The sequence below is a fragment of the Convolutriloba macropyga genome, chromosome 4 (assembly GCF_964194025.1).
Source record: "Convolutriloba macropyga chromosome 4, txConMacr16.3, whole genome shotgun sequence".
Lineage (NCBI taxonomy): Eukaryota > Metazoa > Xenacoelomorpha > Acoela > Convolutidae > Convolutriloba > Convolutriloba macropyga.
In genome coordinates, this window is record NC_134471.1 from 13,176,592 (window position 1) to 13,191,354 (window position 14,763).

Below are 14,763 nucleotides of genomic sequence, written 5' to 3' on the forward strand. Positions count from 1 at the left end.
TTCCTCTTTACCCAAAAACAACCTTTAGAGTAATTTTGCTAATTTTTGCGAATGTTGGACACATTTTCTTTCAATTTTACTTTGTTTCATAAGTGCCAAGCATATTTTTGATGGTTTGCCTAGTTTGTTTTTTGTAGATTTCGCAAATAGTTAGTTTTGTAGATATTATATTGAAAAAAATTCAAGGTTTTCAAAAGTTTACTGAAATTCCTGAAACTCTTTCCCTCTTTTGTTGAATTTTTTTTAATCGTCCTCTTTGCGCGCTGGCTTTGGTTCTGGGTAGTTTCAATTTTGTATTTTGATCGATATTTATTTTTTCTCTGTTCCTAAACTTACTATTCTTTTCCTGTATCTGCTTTCAGCGATAAATAAACGACGGATAAGATATAAACCTATGACCTGTTCGTGCTGTAAGTCGAACTTTGAAGTTAAGTTGGGAATTGTAAGAATCTTTAAAAGCTGTTGTACAAATAATACGGTTACTAATTACCAGTTGAATGGAGGTGCGCTTTGTTAATCGGATGAACTCGTTAGTCTCGCACTTCGGTGGATGTTATAATCGACGGATATGTTAAGAAGTGAACAAGATCAGATTGTTTAAAAAACTTAAAAATTTATGAGTTTGAAATATATACTTGTTATGATAACTTGTTATTATGAAAATTCTGTTTTTTTTTGAAGAATTAATTCAGGAAATATTTGTTAGAAAATCAGAAAAACATAGGAAAGCCGTTTTTTGAGGCGGCTATGAGTTTCCATACATCTATCCCGTCTGAATTTGCTTGTAACCAATTTCTATCAGCTCCGTTTTTTATAGTTAATATAGGATGCGCATTACACGTTTACGTTCACAGTGAGCTGAGTGATAATTTTCCTATTGGCTGGCAAAAATAAAAAGTTTAACTCTCCCTTATCCCATGTTTTGAAGCCACTTCAAATCAGCTACAAAAGCCATCAGACAGCAAGATATAACGTTTGAAACTGAAAAAACTTAGAGTTCGTCAAAACTCAAAAATGGTACAAACTGAAAAGTTGTGACCGAAAATCTGTACATCCCCCCGATTTTTGGAAGGCAAAACCCGAGCAACCCATTATTATGGCATATGGTTAGGGTTACCGCTAAGCTACTCATATACCCAACAAACGTTATTGCATCAGACCAACAAGTGTAGCTATTAGCACTTATATGGTGCAAAATTGGCATTTTTCGATATTTTGTCATTTATTGTTAAATATCTTAAGTTGTTTATTTTATTATACTTTAGATGATCATTAAAGTTCAAATACCGTACATTCGAGGCTTTTAGAGCCACGTAATAAACATCCGTGCTTATGTCAATAAAAGTAAATATTGCAATAATTTGACATTTACTATTTGAACAATGACCTGAATCATTTTCTTGATTAACCAATCAGAAACAAGTAAGGATGTTGTTATAAATGATAATTATTTGATTATTTAACTTAACCCAATTGTTAGAATAATGAAACCCTATTGTATTTAGAACCATTAAAAACTGTTATACAGAGCAGTTGGCTCTCAGATAGACTAAGATTTGATTCTTTAACAACTTGCGTCTTTTTGCTAAGCTTTGCTAGACCTTAAGATCTTGCGGCTTTTAAGTTAGTTGAGCTTATTTAACGAGAAGTTAGCAACATTACTAACACTGGTTGAAGCCTTTTGCACGAGATTGAAGCCTCAAACTTTTGCACGAGATTGAACATAGATTATCACTAAGGATTTTTTTTAACTTCAATCAACCAAATTAAAGTTACAGTCTTTTAATACGTCCGAGCGACTAATTATTTCTGCGAGACCGTTAGTCAATCGAACCTTGTGAAAAACCAGGCCGGCGTAAAACTCGAGAACCAGGCTGTGATATATCGGTTCCGCTGAGAATCTTGAGCAGCCGCAACATTTAGTCCGCCAACCCGGACATCAACACCAACACGAACAGCAACGAATCTTCGATTCAATTTGGTGGACCAGAACGAAATCTCTACGATGGCCAGCAAAATTCCCAGTAGACGCTGGGAAACAGTCCATTGGAAGACGAGTGGTCAACTGAAGACACTGGAGAAAGAGCAAGGTGACCTATTCAAATTGATCTTCAGACGTGTCACCGAGCTAGAAGGCTACCTGACTTAAAACAAAACAATGACTGCCAAAAGTGCATATCCTGGCTTCTTCGAGACGTACAACAACTTAGAAGCCAACAGAAAGCAGCAAAGGTCACTATTGAAGCCAAAGTATTTAGAAGCTTTAGAAAATGACACCAAGCAAAGTTTTGAGATGGGTAGTTGACAAAATACCATTTCTACGAGACAAAGAAATATTTCGCACATAATTTTTCAGTCATTGGAAAGACATAATTCACATTGGAAAGATAAGTATACAAATCAGTGAAAGCTGCTGCCCCAATCTTCAGTGAACTAACAAATTTGAGGAATGAGTTGAAAACAGAAATCTCACAAACAGACTCCGAAAAATAGACTGTGTAATCAGGTGGAACGGTTAGTAAAAAAGCTAGATGAAATCTACACAGAAGCAATTCAAAAGATAAAGCAAGAATATCGCTCCCGAGAGCTTGTGGATTTCAACAATATTCGGAGTCACTATCGAGATCTGATCAAGCAGTACGGGCAGAGGAAGGATTGTGGAAACCAAACATCATTAGTGTCATCCACATCGGCTGTTGACAAAGACCCAAATAAAACTTTAATTGATACAGGAAATGGAGTGATAGAAAATATTAAGGAGAACATCGAGGTCTCTTCAAGGCATTCTGCTACACAAGGAAGCAGAAAACAATCCAGTATTGCATACTCGCGATCATCGAGAAGGCGACAGATCGCCGAAATGGAGCTTGAAAATGGAGTCTAGAAAGAAACAGAGCAACGACTACGATAGGCGGCAGTTGGAGTTGTAGCAAGAGCATGAAGAAATAGAACTTTGCCGTCGAAATGAAGAGTTGCAACAACAAGAAGACGTTCTACGTTTGCAACAACATGAACGAGAGCTTGAAAACGAAAGAAAGAAAGCTGAAGCCGACAAAGAGCAAAGTTGCATGGAAATTGAACTGACAAAAGGAAAATCGAGAGCATCTGCGTCACAGGTAGACAACTTAGAAATTGTTGCATCAAGACGCAATCTAGAAAGAACTGCTGTCTGGGCAAAATCAGTAGCCCAATATTCTAGCCCTAGTCGACCACTATCGCGCAAGGTTGTGATCAACCCTCCTAAGAATATCACACAAGACAGGGGTGACAAACTTTTCAGCGCCTATTGGAAAACTACTTTACTGTTCTAACCTGGTACAGGATTTTTCTCAACGCAACTGCAAGATTCGAGCATTCTCAAAAAACCAGAAATCCCTAAATCAATTAGGGTAACCGAACCACAGAAATTTTTGCCCAAGATGACGCTCCAGCAACAAGGACCTTCTGCGTTCCAAAACAGGCAGAGAAGCCAAAGTCCCATGAACAACTATCGCAACAGATCGATGGAGAACCAAAATCAAACAACAGTGAACCAAGCCACCCCACAAGTAATTTATCAACCGAGTGGTGACCCAAGAGGATTACCAAAACTCAAGCTAACGGACTTCTCAGGAGACCCTTTGGAGTGGCCCGAGTGGGCAGAACTTTTCGATGTCATTGTGCATCAAAAGCGGCTGAGCTATACTGAGAAGATGCAGTATCTGAAGATTAGCCTCACTGGTCAGGCAAAAGCCGCAATTTCTGGACTTGCTTCCAGCTCACAGGCATATTATCAAGCCTGGGACACTCTCCAAAAATTTTGGCAGACCAAGAGTCATTGTTTAATCTCAACTCAAGAAGATATACACACATCCTCCAGTTAGAAACGATGACTCCAGTAGCATTGTTCGATTTTCAAACGTAGTTACAAACACAGTTAACGTTTACACTCGACTCGAATTTCGGCATGATCTGGAGTCGGAGGGAGTTCTGAGTTCAGCAACCAGAAAACTCCCCCCTCAGATTAAGGAGCAGTGGCTAGGACATCTACAGTATCATCGACTACTTGCAGCAAACTTGATTGTCTTCAAAGACTGGTTAGAATCAAATGCCTTAATACATGAAGATTTGTTAGCCCAGACCAACTCCAAGTTTCAAAGTCGCGAAAAGCCAAAAACAAGTACTTTCGCATCCAATGCTGATGATTCTATAAAACCAAAGAATTCAGAAAGTCCGTTCAAAGATGGACAGCACGCAATCTGGAGTTGTAAGAAATTTAAATCAATTAAACTGAACGCGCGACGAGAACATGTGCAGAAGTTCAGACCGTGTTTCAATTGCCTGAGACCTGGTCATCGTTCAAAGGATTGCAAAAGCAGAACCTGCAGTGTACCTAATTGTGGACGACGACACAACAAGCTTTTGCACAGCGACTTCTCAAAGAAGGAGGCTACAACAGGCGCCTCAGATGCTACAACAGCAGTAGCAACAAACATCACACAAGGAGGACTCCCTGTAGTGCGCTTTAAGCTTGCAAATGGGGATCTAAGCTTGAGCGTCCTGGCAATGTGTGATACAGGATCCTCAATCTCATTTGTGGACAAGTCAATCGTGTCTACACTGCAGCTGCGAGGCCGTAAAACGTCTTTGTCAGTAGTAGGAAACCTCGGATCGCAAGATGTCGAGACGGAAAAAGTTCCGATAGTGGTTTCAGCGCACGAGAAGTCGCGACCATTGACAACAGTGTAATTCTATGTTTACGAGAAACCGAAGTTGGGTGACCAGATTGTAGATCAGCAGGAGTTGAAAGATCGGTACCCACATCTGAAGAACTTGCCAAATCAGAGCTACAATCTAAACGAAGTTCGAGTAATTCTTGGACAAGTCTGCTACGACATCCATCACCCATTAGAATTCAAAAAGTCAGACAAAAAACTGCAGCATGTGCAGTGAAATCGAAAACAGGATGAGCCTTAAGTGGTCCCCTACCAGCGAAGCAGGCAGCAATTCTTGCCACAACAGCAACCTCATTATCAGAGTACAAGTTAGCAAGCCAGTTGAGTAAGTGGTGGGATATCTAGTCCTACGCTTCAAACTGCGATGTAACCGGCATTCAAAAGAAGAGCAAAGAGCAATCAAGACGTTGGAGCAAACAACGCGATTCAACGGTGAAAGATACGAAGTTGGACTTCTGTGGCGCGAGGATGAAGTGAAATTAACGAAAAATTTATACTCTGCTATGGGGCAACTGAAATCCTTAGAACAACGCCTACTGAAAGATGATATGGTGCGAAAGCGTTATCAGGAAACCATTGACACTGATGTCAAAGATGGTTATGTCCGCAAAGTACAACAAATTGAACTATGCGAGACCATAGACAAGCTTCAGTGGTATTTGCCACATCATCCTGTCATCAACGCTCAAAAACCTGAGAAAGTTAGAAGACTGTGCAACGCAGCAGCAAAGTACCAAGGTGTAGCCCTCAACGACAAACCAACGAACACCAAATAGCACTCTCAGCCGACATAAAAGCGATGTTTCTTCAAGTTGCTGTCCCAAGCGATGACAGCCGATGCTTATAATTTCTCTGGCGAGAAGATCCAGAGCAGAGAAAAAAAATCTATGAGTATACACAAGACGTTTCTGGGGCGAATACCTTGCGGACTTGTTCAAATTACGCTTTGCATCAAGTGGTGAAAGATAACGCGAAAGACGACGAAAATCTTGTCAGAGTAGTCCAGCGAGAGTTCTACATGGACGACTTCCTCAAGTCAGTCAGAACGCCTCGAGAAACGATTGATATCTACCCGAAAATCACAGAAATCCTTAGCAAAGGTGGATTCAATTCGACGAAATGGACAACAAGTGACGAAGAAGTCAAGTCACAAAGCCCAGAGGCAGACAGATCAACGAAAGTTGTGAAAACTTTCGCAGCCGAGACACAATCATCCTCAATACTTGGACTGAACTGGAATGTAGACACAGATAGTCTCATAGTCTGTCGTGGAATTGAGCAGGAAGTTCAAGCAAAAATAACTCAGAGAATTGTCCTATCGTTTGTCTCAGCAGTGTTCGACCCACTTGGGATATGTTCACCCTTCCCCATAAGAACGCGGTTTCTATTCAAAAACACATGGCCAGCAAGGGAACAAGCTTGGGACAAAGAGTTTTCAGCCGAACACTCAAAACTATTCCGTGATTGGTGCTCTGAGTTGAGAGAAATAAGGACGATGTCAATAAGTCGACTTTATTTTGAAAACGGACGTACAAAATTGAGACTACACATTTTCACAGACGCGTCACAAGAAGCGATGTGCATCTTGGCATATCTGCACGAAGCAACGTTGAAACTCACCTATGTGATAGAAAAATGCCGTGTGGCCCTTATGAGACACACGACGATTCCAAAGTTAAAACTTCAATCTGCAGTCTACGGAGTTCGTCTCAGGAGGCAGATTTTGAGGGAACATGATGTGAAAATTGACAAAATCTATCATTGGACGGGTTCAAATACAGTCTTACAGTGGTTACTGTCAATTCACAAGAAACAACAAGTGTTCGTTGCCAACAGGGCAGCAAAAATACTGTCAGAGGCAACGAATACCCAGCAGATATTGACACAAGAAAGATGTCCATCGAAGGCCTCATGGAGTCCGGGTGGTTAAATGGGCCGGAATGGCTCCAGACAGATGAATAAAAGTGGCCAAAGCCATAGTGCCAAGTGAACGAAGTTGAAGTTGAGCATGCTAACAGTACTGTAGCCACAGAAACTGAACTAGAACAACTATTTACCTGGAGATGATACAGTACATTCAACAGAATTAGAAACTTCATTGCCTACTGCATGAGGTTCAAGACGAAGCACAAGGTACCCCTCAAAGCATACGAAATCCATCATGCAGAACAAACACTGTTTCGATTTGTTCAAATCGAAAGCTTCCCGAATGTTTCAAAGTCGACAGCCAACAGAAAAGAAATCTCAAAAAGATTAAACATCGCCAAATGTTCCCCTACGTAGAGGAGGATAGAACAATTAGAATGAGAGGTCGACTGAAGTATTCAAACCTCGATTACATTGCAAAACACCCAATACTATTGACAGCAAAACATCCAGTCATACAACTTCTGTTAGAGAAATCACATCGAGACAACCTACATGAGGGCACAGATTATGTCAGAAATATGCTTCAACAAGAGTATTCGATTATCGGATTGAGAAACGTCAAGTAATTGAATTTAAGAAAAATCAAGTCGAGATGTATCAAATGCAGACGCAGAAACGACAACCCAATCCACCCACCGGTGGCAGACCTACCCCGAGAACGACTTGATTAACATGTGTCTCCCTTCACTCAAACCGGCATCAGCGACTTCCGACTCTTCGAAGTCAAGTCACTACGACGTACCATGAAGAGATGGTGCTGCCTCTTCACTTGCCTGACAACGAGAGCAGTACACATCGAATTTGCACAGTCATTGGACAACGAGTCATGTCTAGCTAGAGTGACAAGATTCAATGCAAGACGTGACTACCCAAGTACCATCATCAATGACAACGGAACAAACTTCGTTGGAGCAGCCAATGAGCTGAAAGCATTCATGAACGAGTGGGACAAAGCTAAGATTGAAAGTGACTTAGAACAGAAAAAGATTGTTTGGAAATTTAATCCTCCTGGAGCCCCACACTTTGGTGGAATCTGGGAAAGACTGGTTCAAAGTTGCAAGAAGGTCATGATTGCAATCTTGGACAACCGAAGCCTTACCGACAAGGTACTCAGCAAAACAATGTGTCTTGTGGAACAAACACTCAAAGCAAGACCCCTGACAGCAGTAAATGACGACCCAGAAGATTTGACAGCACTCACACCAAATCATTTCTTGCTAGGACGAGAGAACGCGAGTGCAGCATTCATGCCATCCAGTGAACGCTACAATGACCTGAAAAGCTTTTCAAAATGGCATACGCTCAAGCATATGCCGACATGATCTGGAAAAGATGGACTCGCGAATATCTTCCACAATGGATCCAGAGATCGAAGTGGTCAAAAGAACATGTGCGAAACCTGAAAGAAGGCGAGTTTATATGGCTAGTAGATGACTCTGCGAAACGCTCTGAGTATAAACTTGGACGAATCATTGAGATCTCCACTGGTAACGAAAGAGTTGTGAGATCAGCGAGAGTCAAAGTAGCACATGGAGAGCTAAACCGGCCAGTCGTGAAGTTAGCGCCAGTATTCTACGATGGTATTTCCGAGATCAAAAACAGGGACGGCGATGTTGGCGCCACTTCAAATCAGCTACAAAAGCCATCAGACAGCAAGAGATAACGTTTGAAACTGAAAAAACTTAGAATATGTCAAAACTCAAAAATGGTCAAAACTTAAAATTTTTACAAGTTCGGACCGAAAATCTGTACACCCCCCGATTTTTGGAAGGCAAAACTCGAGTAACCCAAGGTTATGGCACATGAATAGTGTTACCTCTAGGCTACTCATATACCCAACAAACGTTATTGCATCAGACCCACAAGTGTAGCTATTAGCACTTATATGGTGCAAAATTGGCTTTTTTCGATATTTTGTCATTTATTGTTAATTATCTTAAGTTGTTTATTTTATTATACTTTAGATGATCATTAAAGTTCAAATACCGTACATTCGAGGCTTTTAGAGCCGCGTAATAAACATCCGTGCTTATGTCAATAAAAGTAAATATTGCAATAATTTGACATTTACTATGTAAACAATGACCTGAATCATTTTTTTGATTAACCAATCAGAAACGAATAATGATGCTGTTATAAATAAAAAATATATGATTATTTAGTTTAACCCAATTGTTTGAATAGTAAAGCCGTATTGTTTTTAGAACCGTTAAAAACTGTTATACAGAGCAGTTTGCTCTCAGATAGACTAAAATTTGATTCTTCAACAATTTTAGTCTTTTTGCTAAGTTTTGCTAGATCTTAAGATCTTGCGAGTTTTAAGTTAGTTGAGCTTACTTAACGAGAAGTTAGCAACCTTAATAACACTGGCTGAAGCCTTACCAACTTCTGCACGAGATTGAACATAGATTATCACTAAGGATTTTCTTAACTTCAATCAACCAAATTAAAGTTACAGTCCTTTAATACGTCCGAGCGACTAATTATTTCTGCGAGATCGCTAGTCAATCGAACTTTGTGAAGAACCAGGCCGGCGTAAAACTCGAAAACCGGGTTGTGATATATCGGTTTCGCTGAGATTCTTGAGCAGCCGAAACACCATGGAAATGTTTATTCTTTTTTTGGATTTCATGGGAATGTACGTAATGACGTTTTTTGCTAACATATTGCCGGTTTTGTTAACATATTGATTGCTACTACTGAGGATACAAAAGAATTTTTTAATTAGCTTGTGTTATGAGTATGACGCATTATAGTATTCTTGCTAGAAAAAAATAATAAGTAGAAAAAATTTAAACTATTTTCTCTGCTATCAGGAGCTGTCAAGCCTGGACACTGCTGCCCTTGCAGCTTGGGAGTCAAGACGTGACTGAGAAAAGATTTTGTAGAAACGTTGATCGGAATAAGAGTGCATATTTGCTTTTCAAGTATGAAGCGGACCATTTGGATAAAAGCGTACACGATGAGAAAGAGAAATAGACCTGAAACAGCAATTAAAACACTCACGTGCACATTTCAAAGTCCCTAAAGTCTGCAGTGCCAGATGTTAAAATGCCAGAAGTTGCTACTTAGCCAGAAGTTGATTTTCGTTGACTTTCGTCATTTTGAAATAGGCGCGTTTTGTGTTTTAGCTTGGTTAAGTGACTCTGCAGAAGTCACTTCGAAGTTCTGACTTAATGTCTCGAAGCGCTCTCGCGGTCTCGATAAACGCCAGAAATTCTCGGTTACTTCAAGCAGAGTCACTTAACCATTACTTAGGTTGATGGATACACGCTGGGAAACGACTATAGTTATTTAAGCAGAAATAAAAATAGAAGTTGTCTATGGTTTGTGCTGTGAATTTTTTTTGGCAAACTGGATTGAAACAAAGAACTTTTGCAGTAAAGGCAAGCCCATTTATAAAAGATTGTAATACATAATTTTTTTTGCTTTTCGTTGTTCATTTTTGTTCATTTTGAAGAAGAGTTTTTAACATTCAACAGTTGATTGTTCTGTGATTTAGGTCTCAATTGCTTTGTTAAAAGGTTAAAAAAGATAATAATAGCCAAAACTAGAAAATTAAAGGGGAGTGTCACAACTAATCGGCACAATGACACAAAAGTTGAATGTCATTATAATCATCAATATCAAAATACAAAATAATGTTTACTAGGCGAACCTGTCTAGAGGTCATGGATCTCATATTGTGGAGATGAGGACTTTTTGCATAGAAGTATTTGGTCAATAGAAGGTTGGGGCAACGTGCTGTTTTTATGAAGAAAATATGCAGCGAACAAGTTTTGTATGGTACATGTTTTTTAGAAGCTGATGTTCTGAATTGAGCTTCTTCAGTTCAAGGCAGCTATAACTTTGCAAATATTAGAGTAACACAATTGAGCTAATAGGAGTTCTACCAGCAACTGAAATAATGATTATTACTATGAAAGCAATCAAAATGAGTTGGCTGGCTTTTTGCACTTCCAAGCAACTTTTTGAGTGCTCAACAAGCCAGGAAAAAAATGGGGCATTCAACTATTGGAACGCCATCACTAGGCGTATCGATTATGCATGAGAACAGGTTTCGATTGACTCAGGTTTTATGTAAAAGAGAATCCAATTAATTGTCTGTGGTTCCTGTGGAAATGGTTGCCTTTTCTAAATAGGTTGGAAAAATTCCGGGTGCTAGTTTTTAGTTCAGGTGAAAAAATTCTGGGTGATCGTTCCGGGTGGTCGTTTAGAATTGTGGTCCCGTCAAAGCCTTTTAAAAGAAGCTTGTAGAACTTTCGGTCCTTTATTTATGAAATATTTAACAATAAGTAATGCACCAACAAACCCAATATTTTCCACATTTTGCACAAAAGCAAAATAATTGAAAAATTCAAAAAGGTCCAAAATTTGATTTTTTTTGTTCTGAGGAGTTTTATTCGAAACGTTCAAATAGGAAAATTGTGATGTGTAAGTGGTATGAAAAATGTACCCCTTTTTGGTGCCACTAACGGACACAATTTGTGAGCAAATTGCTAGCTCCTCTTTTGTCTTTTGTTGGAACCATCGGTGGTTTGTGAACACTCTTAGATCATCAGTCTCGTTGTACAGAAAGATCATTTTTATCTTGTTCGAAGGCGCATTAATAGCAAAAGCAAATGAATTAGAAAATTATAACAAAAGAGACATTGAAAAATGAGTTTCGCTAACTTTGCAGTTTCTATTTCTTCTGGGATAAGTGCTTCCAATTTTCCGAAAATGAGAAGTTTTCCGATGTATAAGAGATTTCATAAAGCCGAATCTACCGATAATTTTCTGAAAAAAGTAGAAAATGTTATTTTTATGCTTTTTAAGAATTCGTTTGTATGTCAACGAGTAGAGCATAATTCGATATTTGGAGTTTTTTCGTTTTTAAAGATATTTAAAGCGTTGAAAAGCTAATAATGAGAATGAAAAATTATCCGCGAAAAGTAAAGTTTTCATTTTACTGAAGGGGGTCATGAAAGATAGGGGAATTTTCTTCCATATCAATGAGGCTGAGGAAAATTCGCAATGCATTCAGACAAGAGTAATTTTTGTAGTCCCGTTGAGCGCATTCTCCCAATTAGATTATCGGATGAATATGCGCGGTCTCAATTCACCTTGACGAAAGACCTCGACAAATCACCGCTCTTCACGAAAGATTTTTTGAAACGAAGTGACTTGAAACATGCGTTTGTCGAAAGTAAACAGCATTGCATGGAATCTAACTTAGGCTGGATGCTAGTACGGTGAGTAAAGATGACAATTATATCAAAAAAACACTTTGATGATGTTGTTTTTAGAACGATAATGATGTCAGTTCTCTATTAATGACGTGACTATGAAAAAAGTTTAAGGGTCTGTGGTGTTCCTATTTTGGGTACTTTCTACGTACGTCATGATGCTGATATCGGAAATTTGATACCCTGCCGAAATCAACTAATTTTCTATGTTGAACATGTTTATGTATCTAAACCAGTTGGCACAAAAAGTTGTAAAATTGTGCTTAGCACACAAACAAATTCCAGTCCATGTCTCGAACCGTTCCATGACTTGAAGGATAATTTCTCTGTGTTCTTCTCCGACCGTTTTTTGAAATTTGTAGATCAACAGCGGTCACTCCTGGAATATGAATTACCGTAACACTGTTTCAAACTTTGCGAGGCATTGAAAAAAACCTTTTCTCATTTCAACGAATTGCCTTTTACATAAATGTTGAAATGTACCATAACCGCATTATCAGAGAAAAATAAAAACAATCGTACAAAATCGATGTACACAATTTACAAGACCGAATGTAACAACGCAGCTGTGGTATTAACTAACTCCATATACTGCTGAATAATTAGAGCTCAGAGGACTCGAACCTACTATCTCCAAAACCGCCATCAGGCATGATACCGTTGCACCAAAGCTCTGGCGAAGTACCAACTTTGTTAGCTTGATATACCACAAGTTGAGTTATTACACTACTCCCTTCTCAAACGAGTTGGCTCCACGCAACTCAACTAAGGGTACACACAACACAAGGTCAGAGCCACTTATCTAAACTCTACCAATTGTAACAAGCCAACGATGGTATTAGCTAACTCCATATACTGCTCAAGAATTAGAGCTTAGAAGACCCGAAATTACTATATCCAGAACCGTGATCAGGCATGCTACCGTTGTACCAAAGCTCTGCTAAAATAGCAACGTTGTTAGCTGGATATACCACAGGTTGGGTTATTACATGAACTCAGATGCAGTCGTATGTGGCTCAAGAGGAATAATTTTTCTCATTTGATTTCATTTTGAATGATATACTTGACTGTTGGAAGGACAATTAATATTACGAGTTAGTAGCAAACTATATTTAGATCTCCAAGTAATGTGTTTCAAAAAAATTTAAAAGGACGCAAATACGGGTAAAATTGATTCTAAAAGCGCCATTCAACTGGTTTGAGTTTTGCGAAACGCTTACTTGAGAAAATGTATAAGATCATTTGTTTCGCACTTATTCAACTGTTTTCGTAGAATAGTAACGAAGGAAATACACAAAAGCGACTTTTCTTTTCTAAGTCAATTTTTGGTAGCTTTTGTATATCAATACTTCTCCGTTTTGAAGCTGTTTCTGAAGCTTCCGTAAAGTGAAAATTTGTGTTCATAGTTTCTTTTACATTGATAACAGAAAAGTTTTGACAAGCTTAGTTACATGCTGGTTTAGAAATCAATTTCATATATTCAATTTTCTTACGTTTTTTCCGAGAACTCCACGAACAATATAAATAAACATTTGCTTATAATTTGAACGATAAATAAAAAAACATTTAAAAAATTTCACTATTTGGACTTTTTGATGATACCCGCAAATTGAAATAGACCCATATCAGAGATGTTTCTGGGCTCTGAAATTGCTTATACTTTTACCTGTTTACTATGTTACTAAGATGCGGTTAAAACGGAATTACAGCTGAAGATTAAAGAATTCTGACGTTATTTCAAACAAACATCAAATGGAAGGGGTAGTAGTAGTGGATAAAACAAGGAAATCAACCACCAGCAAAATTTGACCCTTTCTCCGAACGCTAATCGCGCATGTCGAATAGGGCCAAATTTTACTACTTGTTGATTTCCTTGTTTTGTCCACTACTATACATTCTCTCTATATTCGATCAAGATCTATCATTTCTTGTCACAATTGGTGCAAACCACTAGGGTCGAGTTAAGCTGGTAATTAATCGTTATCAGACGGATAGTTTGGGTTCTATCCCCACTGACTCCAGTGGACGTCCCCAGATACTAGTATGAAACTAGTGAGACCGTGTAACAAGCACGTAATAAAACTTGCGAAAAAACTTGAACAAAAAAGAAAACTTGAACAAAAATCGAAAGAAATATTAAATTAATAAAAATTTTCATATATCCTCTAATCAGTATTTAATCAATCTAAAACTAAAACTTTCTGTCTCGCTTGGTGTAGTGATTAAATCATCGAGTCTAGTTAAGTTGCTTTAGCAAACGGAAGGTTTGGGGTTCCTTCCTCACTGACTCCAGTGAACGTCCCCCGATCGGCGATGCCGCCTTTCAGGATTTGATGAAATACTATAAAACTAAGTGAGATAAAAAAAAACCAAATTCACAGTAAGGTTGATCAGTGAAACTGCTTCGTAGATCCCTACTGTGAGACTGTATATGGGACACACTGTGATGGGTAAACATTAAAAAAACATTGAGATCGGTGGAAACGCAGTGATTAGTGTTTTTCAGTATAACTAATCAGTGAATTTGTAAAACAACCCCGTTGAAATGCTTCACAGATGAGATCGTGTAACAAGCACGTAAAACCAAATTTGCGAAAATTGTTGTAACCAATTCGTGGATTTGAAGCCACTTCGTGGATAACTTGAACAAAAAGAGCACAGTCAAAAACACTGAGATCGGTGGAAACACAGTGATTAGTGTTTTTCAGTGTCTTCTTGAAAATTATACTTATAAACATGCTCCCTGAATTGATTTCTTGTATGACCATATCTATATCTATGAAGATAAATACATAGTCTACATTTCCTATTTCTAAATCTATATAAAGATATATGTTTATAAACATTACACATACTACATGTTAGATATTGATCAGGATCAGAATAATAAT

At 38.5% G+C, this 14,763-nt stretch overlaps 1 protein-coding gene across 1 annotated transcript in view; it reads right to left on the reverse strand.

The window, feature by feature from the left end:
* Positions 1–14,763, reverse strand: part of LOC142338265 (uncharacterized) — an 84,376-nt gene that overhangs the window by 45,728 nt on the left and 23,885 nt on the right. The gene's annotated exons all lie outside the window — the stretch shown is intronic.